The sequence below is a fragment of the Carassius gibelio genome, chromosome A8 (assembly GCF_023724105.1).
Source record: "Carassius gibelio isolate Cgi1373 ecotype wild population from Czech Republic chromosome A8, carGib1.2-hapl.c, whole genome shotgun sequence".
Classification (NCBI taxonomy): domain Eukaryota; kingdom Metazoa; phylum Chordata; class Actinopteri; order Cypriniformes; family Cyprinidae; genus Carassius; species Carassius gibelio.
Genome location: NC_068378.1, coordinates 15,236,490 through 15,255,331, shown reverse-complemented (window position 1 = coordinate 15,255,331; position 18,842 = coordinate 15,236,490). Strand labels below are relative to the sequence as shown.

At 36.2% G+C, this 18,842-nt stretch overlaps 1 protein-coding gene across 4 annotated transcripts in view; it reads left to right on the top strand.

The window, feature by feature from the left end:
- The window catches only part of kcnd3 (potassium voltage-gated channel, Shal-related subfamily, member 3), an 85,545-nt gene that overhangs the window by 49,286 nt on the left and 17,417 nt on the right, over positions 1-18,842 (top strand). The window lies entirely within an intron of this gene.

The window sequence follows — 18,842 nt, the reverse complement described above, 5'->3', positions numbered from 1 at the left end:
GTACTGTAGGCTGTCAAACAACTGTTAGCCAATCATATCAGTGGACGAAGTCTACAATCCGCCTATTCAAATGGTGAAGGGGTCAAACAGGACAGAAAATAGCATATTACTTCTAAATGACTATATTTTTTGACGTATAAATCTTGATAACATTATAAGTGGACCATAGAGAACAGCAAAAAAATAAAAAAGCCAGTTTTGTACTTGTAAATAATGAATAAAACTAAATTGATAACTCATCCTGCACTACTTTCCAATCAAATGCTTCTAAAATTATAATGTCCCTCATAACACCTGAAATGACTAGAAACTGACTGTTAATGGCTGTGATGTAACTAAAGCCTAAAAAAGGCCTTGCGTCCCAATTCACAAGCTATCCGCCCTAAATAGAATCTGAGATTAGAATTACTGTGTCCCAAATGATAATATGTTGAAATGAGTATCCTAAAGATACTCAGATGGTCTTCTATTTCTGGTGGAGTTTCGAAGTGCAGATCTATGCTCTAATAATGCATGTAATAATTCATATTGTTAGGGCAAAGTATAAATAGGCAAATTGGGAAGCATCATGGGACAAGCCCTGCCCAAACTTCCTGTTTTAAAATGAAATTCATCAACAGAGGGCAGAAATAATCTTAAACTGCCAAAAAATATGTTAGGCACATCGGCATAAATGGTCTGATTGCCATATGTCAAAAACTAGCAAAACAGTTTTAAGAGAAATGCACAACCAGACGTTCATCAACCAAGAAAAGTGGTCCCTCCCTTAAAAATTTTTTAATAATTTCTTAAACTTTACTGAGCACTTAGTTTCATTCACTGGATGAACCTCACTGTCTCTGTATTCTTGTTATGCTGTGTGTCATCTGAACCTCCAGCCAGGTAAGTGTTGCTCTCACATTGTGCTAACAGCGGTGGTTTCATTCAGGACAAGAAGCAACCCTTCTCTCTAAACAGAGAGAAAATGTTTGAACCCATCATTTCGTGTTCTTTTCCAGAGCCAAAGCTGAAAGTAGAAAGATCCCTGACAGTGTGGGTTTTGTTCACATAATCTTTGGTGCTGAATCATCCTCTGGCCAGAGAGTCATACTTGAGGCTTGAACTGAACAGATGTCTGTAAAATGAATCCATCAGCCATTTACTGCCATCAGCAGAGTCATCATCATCTCCACTCTGTTCTTTCCCAGAGCCATTTTAATATTTTCGGCAAACTTCTCGTGGGTGCTGTTTAGTTATAACTTGATTTTGAAGTCTGGAATATTAACCAAAGATTCAATAGGTTATTGCACTGCACAGCCTCTTTATTGGAGAGTATGTGGTATTGTCATACCCAAGGGCCATTGATGTGATTTCCAGTAGCCTCAAAAATTATTTGGACATTTTCAGGCACTCAAGTCAAATTTAAAATGTATGAATTTCATTACACTACATAACAAAATACCAAGTGGCGTCAGCAAACAAAACTAACTTTCCTAGCCACTTTTTTAAACCAGCTGGTGGATGTCTACACAACAAAGTGTAACACAACATAACAATGTAATGTACTCATTTTATTTCATACTTATTTAATATAAGTATTTGTATTAATTCATCCTTTGTGAAAAAGAAGTACATACTTGCAGATAATATAATATGATTTAAATAAAAGGCCAATTAAGTGTATTTATATAAAGTATTTGAAGTCCATAATAAGTTTCCTTTTTAAAAATACAAAATGTGCAATGACATTTGTACTTTTTGATTGCCTTATGTGGCCAATTGCTTTTCTGCTGCTGCTTCTTGGCAGCTGTTTCCATTTGTATGCTGGTATGCAAGTCATGTTGTACAAGACTAACAACACTCTACAACACTAATGAAGAATACAACTCTCTATGAACCAGCATATATAAATATTAACTAGCTCTAGGAAAATGATTGCAGTAAACATTTGAGAACAGTAAAGCAGCAAGTGTATATTGAAAAGTAAATCTATGCATCCTCAATAATGCATGCGGTAAGAGCAAAAGATTGTCAGGGTCTCTCTTTTTCCTTGTCTGAACACACACACATACACACACTCACACACACACAAAGTCACTCGTATCTTTCAAAATTGAGAATAATGATGTCATCTGTGCTGGAACACATCTTGCTGATATTTTTAAGGCTGAATTCGCACCCCTTCAAAAGCTCAGAACACACACACCTGTTTTACACATCTCTAACAAACATGTTCTTCTCACACTTACACAGCTCTCTCACGCTCCGTGTATTGCTAATTTAAGTAATGTCTTGAGGAAAGGTGTGTTTTACTGTAATCGTCTGATCTGACAAGCTTTTGATACCGCAAATAAGATTAAAAATCCTGACTTAAACCCTCCATCATAAGTGCACATGTGAGCTCACATTCACAATCATGTGTTTTTGTGTGATTTACTTCAGTTCAGTTTCTGTGCTTTGGTTTCTCATACTCACACTCCATTCATACATCTAAAACAGGAAAATGCAAGGTCATTCAAATGTTTTCATCTATTGGATTAATACTGAGCCATAGGCCACTGTGATTTGCTACACAGGCACACACATTATTGGAGTGGTACGGCACTAAAAATAAAAAAATAATCATACACCCCTCAGAACAGCTCAGAGTTAAAGCCAAATTGAGAGAGAGATAGATATGGATAATTAAAAAGGGTCAAAAAAAGAAAAGTCAGTGCGGTCTAATCGAGATGAAAGAGCTGAGAGCTCAATTTGAAGCTCAAACAGGGGTTACTTTACTTTCATGCAAAATGCATGGCAGAAACAGTCAGAAAGAAGAAAACAGAGACAGACAGTCGTCTGTACATTAGACAGAGAGAGCGGAGGTAATAGTGGCCATACTATTTAAAAGAAACTGGAGACAGTTCAGAATCTCTATTAGCCTTATATTACCCTACTTGTCCATAAGAGAAACTTGATCTCATTTGTGTGCATAGGTATTTGAATGTTGAGTGTTAAACACTAAAACGTGCAATATCAAGTTATTTAAAGTATCTAAAACAAATAGAAATGTATAAATGTTGTCCTTTTGAGGATCACAGAATATTCAATTCAAAGAATTGATTTGTTGTATTTATAAAACAATGACATTAATTGTGTATATTGCATTGATTCAATGCTGTTTGAATACAAATTTGTCTAATTCGATTCTTTTTTGTGTTATTGAAACCACCGTGACAACACACAAATCAGTGAATGAGGGTGTGGTTATACTTGGTTTATTTGGTCCAGAAATTAAGTGAATGATACATTTAGTCCTGGCTTTCCTAGTGTTCACATTGTCATTTTTAACAACAACCCTAAATATGTAGAACAAAAGGCATAAAGATAAGAGATTGGACAGCTTTCATTATGTATATTATGCAAAAACCCAACTATACTCGAGCATTCTGTGCTTTTTAGGTTCGCATTTTGTGACATCACGTCTTATCACATCAAACCTGAGTAAAACATCCTAAATTCAACCCTACAACAAATGCAAATGACTTTACTTTTATTAGTCCCATTTGGATTTAATTTCGAAATTAATTTGCTCCTTAAAAAGATCTCTTTCTCGGGCAGGGTTTCTCTGTCACTGATAAATGAGACCGCTATGGGATTGTGTGTGAGGACTGAACTTACCTTCAGCATTACAGTCACAAGTATGCATCAATTTAAATTCTATTTTAGAGTATTCAAAGAAATGTATTTACCAGTAGTCATAAATGTAGCCAGCTTTTCTAAAACTTACTAGTTCTAAAGTTCTAAACTATGCAAAACAGAAAAATTCCCTTTGTGAAGATTTATGCTACAGCCACACTGCATACATAATTTCAAAGACTGCATTCACAGTTTGTTCTCTAAACATAATAATTTCTTCTTCCTTTAATGTTATTCATTTTCATGCTTGCAAATACATTTATATGTACTTTATTTATCAAATTACTTCTGCTGTTAAATTCATAGATTACGCTACATTGCTTTGCAGTGCTGTGGTTTGACAGTCATACAAATAAGTCAGCGTTGGGCTTGATAAAGACTTGAAAAAGACCTAAGAACTAGAAAGAGAAAGAGAGCATTCTCTGAATGTGAATGTGTGTGTGTGTGTGTGTGTACCATCAGAGCAGGCCTGTTGCTAGTGGGGAGAAAGGAATTGACGATTATAGGGGCCCACGGCCCGAGGCCAGAATGAAAAAAGCTCAGGACAACTGACAGGTCACTGCTGTGCGTCGTCCCGAAGCTTATCATTTTCACGTGTTTTAACTCTTGCCAATTTAAACATTCAAGAGATTTTAAAGCATTGAAGCACAAGATCACAAAACAACTCAACTGAATAGCCAACTCAACACAGAGAGAGAGCACGCAAAGACCAATTTGAGTTCTCTTCCACATCTCCTTGCACTTGAATGAACAAAAACACTTAATTAAATGTAAACATTCAAGCGTAAAAAGACACTAGGGTTGTGACAGTGAGGAAATTTTCTCACCGGTTAATTGACGTGCGACAACACTGGTAATACAAGTATCAGCGGGGATGGGATTTGTTGGGGTTTCCCTCTTTTCCTAGCTTTCCTTTGCTCTTAAACAGCTTGTAAATGCCAGTGCACTTTTTAGTTTCACTTTCGAATTAGTGGCAATAACAAAACGGCAACAACAAAATGGTACAATGTCAAACTAGCTTTTTTTTAAAAAATAGAACATTTATTAACAAACCAAATAAATAATACACAATGCTATTGGCCTAATATAAAATAAATTACTTACACAAATTTTAAATGAAGTAAAAATGTGCAAACACTGTGGAATCATAAATAAGGAAAACAAATAACGAATTGAAAAAAAAAACCTGACAAAAGCCAGCAGGCGTTTCAAAATCCACAATATTTCCAAATACACACTTTAGATTTTGTTTGAAAACTAAATCTTTCGTCATCGTCCTTTCTCTCTCACCTCACTCTTCTTGTCAGTCAGCTATTTTACAGTTGGTTGTTAAGTTTCCGTACCAGAACACCTACAAACTTGAAAAAACTTAAATCATTAATTTGTATCTTTGTTCTATGTATTTAATTGTGCTATTTACACGATTTAAATTGCAGATAAACAGGTCTGCATAATGCCCATGACTAACATTTTGACTGATTTAACTATGTTCAGTTGCCAATAAATGTGCCATTTCCGGATCCATCTGGGCCTACTGACATTAAGCTGAACTCAAATTAATCTTTAAAAAGTAATATTTGTCAAAAAGACAAAAAAAAAAAAAAAAAACATTTAACCATTAAAATTATTATTATTATTATAAACTATTATTAACAATTTTATATAAAATAATACTATATTAAATTAAATATTATATACTGCACATCAAATGTTATATACATTAAATCTCTTTTGAAAACTATTTATTAACTACTTAATTTGAATTGGCATACATAGATTATATCTGAGGATTACAGAATCAGAGCACAACAATAAAACAAAACCAAAAAGCAGCAGCAAAGAGCTAAAATACAGGAGCAGATCATGAAAAATAAAAAAGCAAAATAACAAACAGCAAGATTGATGAATGGTTCAGAAGTGGGAGTCTGCTCACAGAAAGAGAGAAAGAGAGAGAGAGAGACTGGGAACTGAAAGGTCATGGCTTCCAGCAGAGAGACAGAATAGAGAAAGACTGTAACCTGTTGGACTGTGCTGTCGTACGTTCTGCAGACAGACAGTTGTTCTGCTTTAGGTTTTCTGTTTCATTCTGAGATTATTCATTTGGACTCTGGGCTTGTGTTGGATCTGTCATCTCTTCCTGTTAGGATTCTTGTCCATGTCCAAGTCTGTTATCCAAGCATCTCTCCCTCACCCTCTTGTCTCTCTATCTCTCACATATTCTCTTTCTTTTTTAATGCACAGGACATGTTGTTTTATTTCTCACATCTCTTCTTGTTTTTGTTGGGTTTTTTATTTTATGCCTCACTGTCTATCAGGTACACAGTAATAAATCATTTTCCTTACACCTTGTCCTTAAATACTTTTCCTTACATAAACGACAATCAGCATTTATGGAAGTTTTGCTCCATAACTGTAAACACAAAACACAAATTGAAGATGACACGCATATCTGTATGAAAACTTTTCAACTATTTTCAGATTTAGAGCGTTCATGCCCTGTGCAGATAACCTCCAATGGCTAAACCACTCCAGCACCGGTCAGATTTATCAAAGTGAATCCACTCTCAGACTGTTAATCTCCAGTGTAATCAGAAGATCACTGTGAAAGCTTTTACCCATAATTCATCAGTGCTCAGCAAGCAGACTTTTTTTTCATAAAAAAATCCTGGAAAACAGCTTCCACTGCTCCTTTTTGAGCTGCTGAGTTAATAAGGACAGGTTCCATCAGATTCTCTTAACGTCCCAAGCTCTGTGGTCCTTTGCAAATCTGGTCCTCTGCCAGGGCCGTCTGGGCTCTGGGCTCTTTAAACCCCTTGACTGAATTAGCCAACACATTTTGGTTAAATGTCAGCAGTAATCTATTCTGAGCCGATTGAAATCGCTCCATAGAAATATCACCTGGATGCAGCTGCTCACAAATTATAAAAAAAGGATTAAAGCAGATTAAAAACCTGAGAGAGTGTAAAATTATTTATTTATCTATTTATTTATTTTTTTAAGACAATGGAAATGGCTAGTTTTTTGAGATTCCAGCTGATGATAATGTGCTTTGCTTTCAGACCATTTTCCTCATGAATTTTCAAGAAGGTAACATTAAACTTCCTCTGCTGCAAACACATCAGTAGAAGACGAGCAAGATGTGGAGTTTTGACACATTTGTCTCGTTTTCTCTATGAAGAGTCAAATCTGAACAGTGTTTGGTTCTCACCTGGGCCCCGTGAACCTTAAGAGCTGCTAGTTTTAACTTAAGACTCTCTCTCTTCAATGTCATTACATTTCACAGAACATTCTGCTCTTTGTCCTACATGTTAATGGATCTCTCAAAAGAAGGTTTAACTGAGAGAGGGCAAGAGAGATGAAGGAAAAAGAGATAGGTAGAAAGAGGAAATTGCAAAGTTATTTACAGCTGGTGGTATTGACTCCCTTTCACTGGATTTCCAGCCTCTTGACCTTCAGTGAATGAGCTGGAAGTGTTGCTGGACTCTTCTTTTTCCTCTTTTTTTCCCTTTCACCATAAAACAGAGAGACAGAGTACACACTAGACACCTGTCTGAATGCACCACACAAACACACACACACACACATTCGGTCTCTTGGGTTTCAAGCCGTGATGCTGAAATGTTTGGACAGCATGTTACTGTTAAATTACAGACCTGTCCTCTCAATACCTGTCTCAATACAGTTAGGTTGTGTATATTTTTGTATTTATCATCTATATCATTTATAGTTTGTTAAGGGCTCAGGTTGTCAGTAATTAGAATGTGTGTAAACTACATCATATGTTTATGTAGCAGGTTTAGCCATTTGTGGGAACCTGATTTCCCCAAAATGATAGTAAACCCTTACATCATCTAGATTGTGGGCATCTACTAATGAAATAAATCCTTGTGTACTTTACTAATACACAAAACTGGTCTTAAACAATTCATCATTGTACATTATTCCAAGTATAAATCATGAAAATGTAATAACTTGCTCCACCAAAAGTTTCATATTTGGCAAAAATCATGCTCCCTTCCACTCTGAATGTCATTAACACATTACAAAAACAAAAATGTTTGCTAATGCCATGTCTTTTTGGCTTTAATAAAGGGACTTAATAATAAAAAATAAAAAAATTAGGCAAATTTAGATAGCTTAATATGAAAAAAATAACAATCAATGGAAGTCCCCACTATGATATAACAAACATATTTGTGACTTTTTTTCTTCAACACTCACACTGTTGTACTAGAACACTGTAGTGTGAAGAGCTGTAATGATAGAGGACTGATGGAATGCTAATGGCACTAGACATTTTACATTTTTTCACATTACACTTAACCCAAAACACAAATCTGTCTGGGTCACATCCTACCCAGTCATCAGAATTTACTGTTTTTGTCCATTTCATTACAGATGTAGTATAATTTCTGAGCCACTAGTGTCATCAAACAAAACTGTGGAAATAATGACCATTTCAAACAGCTTTGCTCAGGATTTTTTTCAGTGTTAAAATACCAGTGGTAGACATCACAAAAAATATATGCATCTTCTTGTATACACTAGCAATTAAAACAATTCAATAAATAATAATAATTATGCTCACCAAGGCTGCATTTATTTGATCAAAAACACAGAAAAACAGTAATATCGTAATATATAATTACAGTTATTTTTAAAAAGCAGTTTATTCCTGTGATGTTGTTTTGGTCTGCAATATTTCTTATCATTATCAACTTTGTGCTTTATGTATAATCACATATATTTTTTATTTTACCTGAAGGTCTGTTTTATGAGAGAGGATTTTTATTTATTTATTTTACATACAGGAGAGTGGCTCCTCGCCGGGCTCTGATCCTGCTGTGGCTGTGTGTGGCTGCTCTTTGTTGCATTATTAAAAGCCACATTCATTCATCCTTCCTCTTTCTCTTTCTTTCTTTCTTCCTGTCTCTCTGTGTCAGTCGAGATCACAGACAGGGACATCAATGAACAGAGGGCACAGAGGGGAAAAAGTGGAGGTCCTTGTGTGTTCAAGAGACTCCTTGTCCCATTGATTAGCTTTCAGTCACGCACAAGTCTGGAAGAAGAATTGGAACAGAAAAAATAACATCATGAATGATCTGAAAAAAGCACAAATGTCAGGGCATGACAAAACTTCTCCAGGCCCCAAAAATACCCTTAGACTCAAGAGGGTTAAAGGGTGAACACAGACAGATTTTCTCTCCCTTCATCACAGTCTCACAGCGTCTCATACAGGAAACATTTGGTCATTGGTGATTAGTGTGAGAAACCAGGATTAAATTGTTTTTTCAAAAAATATTGGTTAATCTACACTATTATTAGATATTATGCATTTTTATTATAACATGTATAATAAACAAACATGTAACATTGTTGTTGTTGTTTTTTTAAGGTGGGCATCATGACTCTGGAGTTGTCTACCTACCCTATTATTAGATCAAATATGTTATTTTTATTTATTTTTTTTTGATAAAAAAAAAAGAAACAAACAGTTTATATTTACATTGAAAAAATATTACAGATAATGTGTTATTTTAAAAAATAAATATAAATAAAGCGCAACACACATCAGTTAATGGAATGAGAAGCTTTCTGGTCATAAATATTCACTTAGTACTCTTTTTGCAGTATTAATGCTGTTGAATGCAAAGGTTCATATGTGAAACTATCAATAGCAGCAAATAGCCTTTCTGACTGAAAGGTGCATTATTGATCATGCATTATTGAAGCATTCTTTTCACTAAAATGCAGACAGCAGTAAAAGTCGGCTACATGGACATTCTCAAGTCAAGTTTGTTTTAAATAAGTTCTAACATGTACGTCGGAAATAGCTTATACAACCTTGGCAGCCCTTTTTTATGTGTCCTCAATGTTACTTCATGAAAGCCCCAATGATTCTTCTAGATCAACAGCTTCTACTTAATGTATTCAATATAGAAGCAAAGAGACGAAAAACTCATGCACATTCTTCCCTCGTGAGGAGAACCCAGCAAGTAGGCTCACTAGAGGTGAGCTGAAAGAGAGGGAGACAGAGTTGGATAAGAATGAGGAGAAAGACAGACACAGATAAAGGACGTCAGGAGCCAGCGTGCGGGGAAGTTGGAACGTTTTCTGTTCCGATCGATGAGAATCCATTAACGGGGCATCTGCTCTAGCTTTGACTACTTTAAACACACACCACACACAAGTGCAGACGAACGCCTGTGGACAGAGACACATCAAAGCAAGAATGAGTGAATGATACGGGCCATCATTGATTACGGATGATGGCTGGCATAATAAGATGAATGAGGAGGTTTCAGCTGAGGTCCCTGCTGTTTAAATCACCATGGAGACACGTATTGATTGGCCCCGGTGCTTGAGATCTTGGGTATCGGAGTCATGGTAATAATTCCACGTCAAGAGAAATTTTCTTTAAGGAAATCGGGAGATGGAGAGAGTTCCCCTGCCCCCGTTTCCTCCACGGTTAATGTCTCAAGCAACGGTAGAAGATCAAAGAGAGAGACAAATGTTTCTAATATACTGTACTGCCGCTTCTGAGAGCATAACACAGCAGTCTTCCTTCAGTCTTATTCTGTCACCTTGGCAACTAATTGCATTGTTAAAAATTTGCATATTCAAATTCGAAAAATGTATCATGCCACATTGAGAGACTGCGACACTATGTAAGTGGGATATGTATCTTGCAGTACAAGATAAAAATGCACCTCTCCTCTCCAAACTCCCTTAATGGAGCGTATGAAAGGCAATTCCTCAAACATTCTGGTGTGGGGTTTGAAATTAAATGTGCTCCAAGTACTTTTTCCTCATTAAGACAGTCTGATGCAAAAATAAATGAATAGCCCTTTTGAAACCTTTAAAATGATGCACACTTGCACACAATAACATATACAACTTTCAAGACAGATCTACCATGAACTCTACGGTTTAGCGATAGTAAAGTACATGCTTCTGTAGAAGCAGGGATATTATCATTAACTAAAAGTATTTAAAAAAATGGTTAATTGAAATTAAAGCAGTATAAAAATAAAATATAAGTATTAGATAAACAAAAATTGGAGATGGTTGTAATGTACCATTTGAAATGATTGCACCTTTTGCAATACTCTTTAGAATACATAGTTCACTGCATCAAAAAAGACTAAGTGCATGTGCTGTACCTTTCTCAGATTTTCAAATACTTTTTGGCTTCAAAGTTTGCAATGTTTTGCAATGGATTCATCCCACAGCTCTGGTCGGTTTGGTTCACAGCTCAGAGCTCTGGAACTAAAAGACCTGTTTAAACCCCCTATGTAGAAAACTAGTGGTCAACTGATAGTTTTTTTAGTTTTTTGTTTTTTGACAGCTGATGCTGATGCCGATATCTTAGAGAGTGCAGGATGGCTGATATATATATATATATATATATCGGTCGACCACTAGAAGAAAAACAATGGAATATACTTCCTGAACTGAGCGTTGTTCTGTCCCAGCCTTGCAAACAGTATTGTCGGCTTAGGAACAGGAAAACTGTAGTACTAAAACCTTCCACCATGACATCATCAGCCTCGGATGTGTTTAATTCTGCGAGCTGATTTTGGATCGTGTTATTGAAACCCAGTGTTACTTCCAATGAGCCTGCCAGTTTTTCAAAATATGCATGAAGGTGCACAATGTCGTAAAATGGCCAACCCAGCTGTGAATAAGTGCAATCTGACTGACTGCTGATAAGACACTGCCAGATGACAGGTGATTGTCACCACCGATTACATGCCAGTTTAAGAGCACTGAAATCTTCTTCGGAACAAAGAGAAGCATCAGGTGTGCGCCAGTGCACTAACTGCATATCTGTAGCAGTAACTGAAGCTGCTTTGATTAAGATCGATGACTGTCTGTGGTTTCATTAAAAGCCAATCAGTAAATTCGATCACTGGCTTAGGGCCGGGTGATGCTGCGCTCCTGCATGGGTCAAAGATCAATTAGTGCTGCACATCGCTCTGGTGATTCCTGCGTTAACCCACATCTCCATTCTGACTGGCCTGAAAATGTGTGTCCTTGGATATTAGCTTCCTTTCCTGCGGTAGCTGGACCATGTATCACTTTACTGAGACCTGCGTGTGTAACCGATCCCTCTCCAGAAAGAAGCGGCACAGGTTCAGAGGGCAGCATTATTTAGCTGAGTGAAAGAAGATGGATGAATTAATCATGATACTGCAGATCAGGACAGTGACGCAACTGCATTTGATAAGACACAGGTGCTGCTTTCAGGAGAGGGTGTGGTAGCCTTGATTGGATTGATCATTGGAGACGAGTATCGATGGTACACGAGAGACCTTGGACCTGGAATCCATACACTAAAAGAAGAAACGATTTTCACAATTGCCAACTTATTTATTACTATGAAGCTTTTTCAAAACAACCTGTATTATATAAAGCACTATATAAATAAATGGGATTTGACTTAAAATGAGAACAAAATATTCAATTTATTATAAAATGAAAAATAAATATTTTTACTAGAAAATAAGGCAGAAATACAGTTAAAGAAGATACAGGGTTGAGTAACTGGTCAAAGTTTCATGTGGAATGTGTGTTTGGCTGTGTACAGTTGTTTTCTCTCTCTCTATCTCTCTCACTCTCTCTCTCTCTGTCTCTCAAAGAATTTTTCTTCTCATCCCGTATCGCAGACGTTTTCCATCTTCCAGGATGTTGCATCCTGGGGTGGTGGGTCTTTTTCTCAGAGAAAGAAGAAAAATGGCGTCTGGAGCATGGTGATGGAGGAGTGGCCTAGTTTCTTCAGCAACCTACTTACAAACTTAAAAACTTAAGCGAGTGGTGGAATTCAGATAAGCTGATGATGAATCCTTTAGGAATGTTTGTGACTGAATCTATGCCAAAAATTGTGTGTATACAGTATGTGTGTGTACGTCTGAAATGAAGACCCAGAAACTGACTCTTTACTGGATCTGAACAGGTGGCAATTGTAAAGTCTGGTGTGTGACAACCTTAGGGTTTAGATCACTTTAGCCTGAGTATTTACGTGATTCTGTCAGGCCTGAGTGCTAACTTCCAGTTAATACTGAGTACTGACAGAGTGCAGGGATTTTCAAACTTTCTGATGCCCAGGATTCTTAAACATAGTCACTGTTTTGCTAATATGATCATATTTTGTCATTATCATTTAAATCATACTAATTTTCAAATTGTTTGTCATTGTTTAACATCTCAGGACAACTTTAGTGGAGTTATCCTCAAAACAGAATTCAGTTAATTTAGGGACACATTAGTGCATATGGAAAGAAATGGTCTATCAGTATTGCTATAAAATATGAGGTTTTATATGAAAATGCTGCTACTATTATTATACTTTTTTCATTACATGATGCACAGAGAACACATGCAAATTAGAGACAATAAATAGAAACATTGTTTATAATAGGAAAAAAAAACATTTTTGGTCATGTTTACGCACATAGTGTGTAAAGTAAAATAGTGCATCAAATCTTTTTCTAATATCTTTCATACCATAGTTGTGAATTTTTTACAAATGTTTGTGCAAAGATTGGTTCAGGCATCAAGTCCTGAAAACTCATAAACGCCCATTAAATGCTGACACTAGTATGCATACAAAATGCTAAATATGAATATTCTCTAAATATCTTTTCCCAACATTATTCTCATATCCATTTTACAGAGGACAAGTTATAGAAAAAAAATAGCTTGGAAATGGCTGGTATACTGAATATAAAATCTAATATAAAACAAAACATTGTTTTGATAATAGATTTTTGTTTTCATATTCATATTAACGGATTCTTGATGTCCTCTCCATAGGACATATCATAAAATATTAATAAACAAAACCTTGACAGTCTGACAGGCTTTCAATTGCCTACAAGCGCACTGAAGTGAATGCAACAGGGGACACAAAAAAATCTGATATGTGTCAAAATATTGGATCTGTGCAACGAGCCTTGCGATGTAAATGCAGCTTAATGACCTGCTACTGGCCGTTATATTGTTTACACTAATCAGAACAATACTGATGAGAAAAAAGAGAAAACCATTCACGCATAAGTGCACCTAAAGACAAGAAAAGCAACCTCTGAAAGCACTGAAAATCATGAAATTTCAATGCATTTGGTATGTATCAACATCTGAAAAACTGGTATCATGACAACAACCCTACTACAGACTTTTGCTCAAAAGCTCAATAATGCATGTGAAGCTCCGCAGCTGGTCCAGATTCCTCAAAAAATCGGAGGTTGTTTACATAGAGGCGATTGGTGGTATAAATTCTGTTTATTCAGTGGAATCCTTCTGTGCTCATGCAGCAGATTTACTGGTGAATGAACTGAGCTAATCTGCTGTCGAATTGTTGTTTCAGACATCACTGGGGCTCGTGAATTTTGGAGGGAATCGTGGCTCCAAGCAGGTCACACCGACTCACTGTGGGAGGTGGATATGAAAGTGTGAGGGGGTGGGAAGAGGGAAAGAAAGGATTGTGGAGGATGGGACAGAAGCAGAGCTTGAGATGAGAGTTTGGGTTCGGGAGTTGGCGTGTTGTGTAACTGCAGTCAGGCTGTTACGTGCTGCTCGCAAAGTGTGAGTCTGTGGCCTGCAGCGCTAAAAGGCTAATGACACGCTCTCCATGCTAACGACATCCCTCTCCTCCTTACTACGCCAGTGGAGTCGCAGCAGCAATAAAAGTAGTCAAGCGGTCGTCAAGCATGACAGAAACTGCATGTGACTGTGTGTTACAGAGATGCTAACTCCATTCTGTCCTTTATGACAGCTTCAACAGATCCTTGGAGGTTTTGTAAGCTTAGAGACCCACGAGACTCTGAAACAGAGAGTTTGGCATCAGATTTGTTCCACAATCCTCTCATTTGTCCTTTGAAATGCTTTGCAATTTCATGGACAAACTGTTTCAGTACTGTTTAGTAGTGTTCTCTCTCTCTCTGTGTGTGTGTTTGTCCTTTTTGCTGCACTGTCATTGGTTTCAGTTCAAGATTTTTCACAGTTGTTCATGAATAATGTGGCTGCTGTAATTTTGTTATAAAGACATTCTCCTTCACCTGGGTGTTTAAATGCTGATTCCTGCATCTTAAACACTGTAATACACAGAGAGACCAAGGAGGTCTGTAATAGCTGGAGGGAGTTGTCCTTGGCTGTTACTCTGCGAGAAATATCGAGATAACTTTGATAACAGTTTTTAGGATACAGGTGTTTTTTTAAGTCAGTTACCTCAGCCAGTAAATAAATGCCATTTGATTAATCACTCTGGAGATGACCGTCACTAACAAAATAAAAAGATCAACAAATACCAAATCCAATATTGTTCAAAAGTATGGGGTCAGTAAGATTTTTGACAGCAAAGACATTTATAATATCACAAAAAATATAGATATTTAAAATAAATGCTATATTCTTTCTTTTCATCAAAGATGTATGTCTGTGAATATTCTATTTGAAGAAGACATGATATGTGCACATACAATGTTCATGTTTAGAGTATGAGAGAATATTAAATATGTTCACAAAAACTTGAAACTCGCTTGCTCTGGTCTGGAAATGAACAACTACCAGCACAGCGAGTGTTGTTAAACTCATCGCGGCGTTCAGCGCAGCAACTATGGAGGTAGAATAGTTGCATAATTCCATATAAATAGATTATGATCCAAAAACAAATGTGAAGAGATTAAACATACTGACAAATAACTAGAATGAGATCCACAAATAAATCTTAGATAAACATGAATTAAATTCACAAATAAATAAAATGAGATTTGCAAATAAAAAACATATTCACAAATAGATGCATTTGTGGATTGTTCCCCGTGTATTTGTGAATGGCTGTCTGTGCATTTGTGGATTGCTGCACGCATTTGTGGATTTTAGGCAGACCAGTCTAGAACAGTGAGAGTTAGTGTAATATCGTGGTTGAATGCGATTTGAATTCTCCACTGTAATGCAACCTCATGCATAATATAGCACAGACATTGGATCATGAGTACATTCTCATGAATACCACTGAGAAAAGCTCAGAAAACTGATGACGTAGATTCTCACTCTGCCACGGCAGTCAATAACCCTTTCAAAATCAACACATATACGACAATTTTTATGACGCTGGAAGAATGAAATTAATAATAATAGACATAATGAGTGCTATTGTTTTCCCTGATATGCAACCTGTATATGTATTCTAATACCTCCAAAAATATGTTTCAGTGATTTATGACCCTTTAAGCACCAAACCATCATATTAGAATTATTTCTGAAGGATCATGTGACACTGAAAACTGGAGTAATAGCTGCTTAAAAATGGCAGCCTTAGAGAGCATTAAAGAGAAAAAGAAGCTTGTTGACAGTAGTATATATATATATATATATATATATATATATATATATATATATATATATATATATTCCATTAGTGTACACTGTTACCTTGGTGCCCCTGTAATGGCGTAGTTATAGCATCTACCAGCTGGAGTCTGAAGCAAACCCTATTATTGTGTTCATACAGACATAATAAGCCATCAGAATCAGTCCCCTGATGTCAAGAAGAGTGGAGCTCCTTATTAGCTCTATAAATGAAAGAAAAGTTCAGTGAAATCTCTGAGCAAACATCTAGCTGAGTTTAGCATGTGGATACCTTTGCTCTGACAGTCAAAACAACCAACACTCATTTGTTTTTCTCTTTTGTTTTCACTCTTCCATTAATATTCCACTTTCAGTCAGATCCAAAGCAGATAGGAAGGTGTGGAATAAATAGATAAGCAGATTTGCAGATATGGTATAAACCTCAGTAGGCTGATACACTTCTGGATCAGAGAGGAATGTAGAGAAAGCAGGGGGAAATAAAGATGCATGTGCTGTCTTGAGAGTTTTAAAGTGAGTTCTGGGCTAGTATTCTACATACTGCACTTTGATTACAATCAATAAATGGCTGAGGCTCTTATCGTTTGATTTATCCATTTAAGATTCAGCTGAATGAATAAAGGCCAAAGTTTTGATTACAAACATTAAATATCTTGTAGTAAAGCGAGACAATGGATGGAAGTGGAACAGCATACATACACATATGCACCAGTCGGAAGAGCCTGCACGTCTCTTATTCACATCAAAGCGCTTTTATTTTGAGCACATGCACACATGTACAGTGCCTCGCAATTTCATTTAGCTGAATTACAAATGCCTCTTTGAAATGCAGTTCTCTGTGATATTATTTCTGACTGAGCAATGAAATTCAAAAATGAACTACTTTAATATGACATTTATTTATGTTAGAAAATATGCTACTGAAATAAAAACTGAGTTTTGGTGTATGTGTTAACGTATCCAATCCCAGTTTTTGAACATTTCATACAGACACCATTTCAAGCAATTACAGATTTTGTCTTTTGGGGTAAACACACCGTTTAGGTGCAATTCTTCTCCCGAACAGTGATTCGCTCCAGGTTGTTCAGGTTTGATAGTCCAAAATACTCTTCTTGATCATTTGGATAAATACTAGACACACAGACACACACATTTCTCTTTATAGATCAAAGCAGAATGAGAATGCTGAATTTATGAATACATGGGGCATTTTAGAAGTAAGCCGTAATCCTTAATTCAGTCCAGAGGGAGTTTTTGTTTGGCCTCTAGTTTTTAAGCCCTCTATCCTGCTGGCTGTTTAGTTGTGTCTTTTTTTGTGTTTCATCTCTGTGTCCCAGATTGTATCGTGTGTTCTTCTATAGTGCATGTATAAAGTGTAAATTAGTTTAGATTATGTAACACACTGTGAGATCTCTCGCTCAGAAATATTCCCATGTGGGCACAATCCAGTCCTCTTAGAATGACACTCTAATCGACTCTTAAAATGAGTTTCAGAAAGTGTTAAATGAGACTCCAAAAATAAGGCAAATATTAGCTTCGACACAGATTGTGAATAAGCTCTTTCTTTGTCCTAGTGTTAACAGTTATTTGAATCATTTCTCATAGGCCTAGAGCGATTAACCTGTTCATCTGTCAGACTGCAAGGCTTTTATGTGAATGTGTACAGTTGCACCCTTATTTAAAAGGATATTACAAGTTCAATACAAGTTAACTATACTCAACATCACAAATGTTGATTACCAAAAAAATGTATTTGTCATGTTGAGATTATTTTGCATTTTGCATTGTGTAAATATACAGCTTTGATGCTCAAAGAAGGTATACAGTATATATACAGAATAGTATACAGAAGAATAATTTATATAGAGGAATTATTCTGTCCAATAATTGAAAAGAAGAATTAATTATAGTTTTACCAAATTGTAAGCTTCACTTTTCTGCTTTTAAAATCCTCCAATTCAATGCCTTCAATTCACTCCCGTTTCACCATAACCTTGATTTTGTGTATCATTTAGGCTTAACTTGAACTGAACTCTGAATTTTCCTTTTATTACTGTCACGACTCACAGCAGCAATGCCTCCTAATGAGCTATTTCGATTATTTGAGACATTTAAATTCCAACTTTAGTGTCTCTTTACAAATTCTCGGCTTGGCTGCATGTTTTCTGATTGCGTTTGTTTGGATTGTGCCTCACTTGCACCAAACTAATTTAATGAAGTAAGATGAGTATCTATTGTTAATTAGATGCTCATTGGCTGGAAGTAACTTGGATTAGCTGAAATGAAAACTGTTTTAGTTCTGGACATCTGTACATATGTATTTAAAATAATGCATTTATGTCTATATAAATTATGGTTATACTTACATTGTTTCCGTTCCACCAGGAGCGTCTGTCTTATTTTCTTATTCGCTTTGCGGCTGTATTCCATCAGTATCCAATTACTTTAGTCTGAAGCTTTTTGAACTAATGTTTTCTATTTTACTAAAGCCACCTTAAACCATCCAATTTGTTTGAATAGCTATTTGGTCAGCCACTTTCTTATCTTAAAAAAAAGTCCTTCCACTCCTCACTGCTGAATTCAGAAGGCATGCCTTTCACGCTGGCTGAGGAAGATTTACAGTGGTGCGTGTAATTGTATTTTCATTTTAAATAACTGTATCGAATTGTATTTGACGTCCTTGAAGTAGCCAGGGCATTGGACTGAGGAATTTAAATGCTCTAATTTAAACATATTAAATGACTTTCTCGTTCTCTGTTGACTTTTGCTCCAGTTCTGTTCAGTTCATCCCTTTTTAAAAGATAATATTCACAGCA